General features: G+C 46.0%; 1 pseudogene; it reads right to left on the bottom strand.

Moving 5' to 3' along the window:
* Window positions 1–527: 527 nt before the first annotated feature.
* LOC125931256 (melanoma-associated antigen B16-like) lies at window positions 528–1,485 on the bottom strand (annotated as a pseudogene).
* Window positions 1,486–1,854: the final 369 nt, after the last annotated feature.

Genomic DNA, 1,854 nt, shown 5'->3' with positions numbered 1-1,854 from the left:
AGATTAAAAGGGTTAAGGAAAGCTAATAATTGACCATCTTGACCCCAATTATTTTACTGCTGAGTTCTTTGATAGTTCCAAAGAAATGCCTATTTGAATATCATTTATCTTTTCCAGATCACAAAATAAGATGGTCAGTTTTACAAATTTGTTTTACAAACAAACAAAACTAGTATTCTTAAATTTCATAAATGGCAATAAATGTATGACCAGTGTTATTCATAAACTTAGATCCTGGAGCTGATAAAATGCTACATTAAAGGGAACATTTGAAAATGAACTCTCCCTTCCATGAAGAAGATAAACCTCCATGTTAGCCATATAGAAGAGGGACACAGAGACGTTATACATTGTGTTCCCTATAGCCACACCCCAGCCCTCCACTACTTAGAAGACTAATTGTTAATTTTAATGACAAACTGAAGAATCTGCTTCTGACTTCACTAGGGATGGGAGACGCTGCTGGATCTGGCACTGGAATGAACCCTCTCGGTGGCAGTAGTGCTGGCCCTGTTTGTGCCTCCAGTTCAGGCTCTCTCTGCTTCATCTCTCAAAGCCTCCTCATAATGGAATGGGAAGCACCTGGGGTCAGACTCTCATGGATCTTGGTTAAAAACTCCAGCAATTTCATGTTGCTGGTTTCACTGTGGGCTCTGTGGCCCCAAAGGAATTCTTAGCATGGAGAATCACTTTTGGGTACCTGGTGGTCCTCCAAGTACTTTTCTTGCACCAAATCTTTGGTGATGAACTTCCTGGGCTTCCCAAAAATGGAGTGTTTCCTCCCAGAATATAGGTCCCTCATATTCAGCACTTCTCAGATCTCCTCAGTGGCACAATTGCCCTTCATGAAGATCACACTGAGGATAGTTATCAGGAGGCTGGTCTTGGGCATGCTCTCTTCACCCCAGAGCCTCAAATCATAAGCAAGTCCTAGTTTGTTGACAAGGGCATAACTGTGGCTGGTGGGGTCCACCTTCTTCACATCACACCAAAGACCAGCTCCATGTGCTCAGAGGCTCTCCTGAGGATCTCAAGGAAGTTGTCCTTGCACTCTTTGATGACAACATCAATCATGTGTGCCTTTTTGATGGGCTCTTTCATTTGATACTTGCACAGCAGGAACTGCACCAACAAAGTCACCTTCTCATCTAGAGGGTCTACAGGCAAGTTCTCAGTGTCTGACAGGGCCTTTGATGAAGAAGCTGAACTATCTTCCTTTTCTTGGCTGGTGGAGCTCTCATCTGATTTGCTTGGCGAGGTGGCTGTGATGACAGTGTAAGATGAATAGGCACTCTGAGGACTCTGGGGAGTACTGGGTATTCTAGCAGCCAGAGCTTCCTCCATATTGCCAGGCATAAGAGGACAGGGTGAGGGAGAGGTCCCCTCCACATCCTTGGAGACCTGTGTGGCCTCAAGGCCCTGGATCTCATTGTGGGCATAGTGTTGTTCCTGTGTGCAACATGGAATTTCCTGATCCTGAGACATCCTCACTCTTGTCGGTGGAGCAGGCAGGAGGGTGGATGATAGGGGATCATAACCTAGGAGTAAAGGGAGGATGTGAGTGGCCTCATCTGGTAAACTCAACTGTGGCAGCTCTGATGAACAGTGCCTCCACCTTCCCTGAGGACAGTACTCTAGAGCCTCACAGATCTCCTGTGCTGTCATGTAAGAAGCTGGAAGAGGGAGTGAGAAAGCTCCTCAGGGTGCAGCCAGCTGACACAGCCAAGGTTTTCCACAGCTGACAATAGGACAGGTAGGATCCATTAGGCTCTGTGGATCTTAGTCTCTGTGGGATCTTTTCTCTTTTAGAGTGAGTAGTCCCTTCCGTCTTTCATTAAAATCCTCAGTGTGACC

This window comes from Panthera uncia, chromosome X (genome assembly GCF_023721935.1).
Source record: "Panthera uncia isolate 11264 chromosome X, Puncia_PCG_1.0, whole genome shotgun sequence".
Taxonomy (NCBI): Eukaryota; Metazoa; Chordata; class Mammalia; order Carnivora; family Felidae; genus Panthera; species Panthera uncia.
The sequence above is the reverse complement of the archived record's forward strand: the minus strand, read 5'-3'. Positions and strand labels throughout refer to the sequence as shown.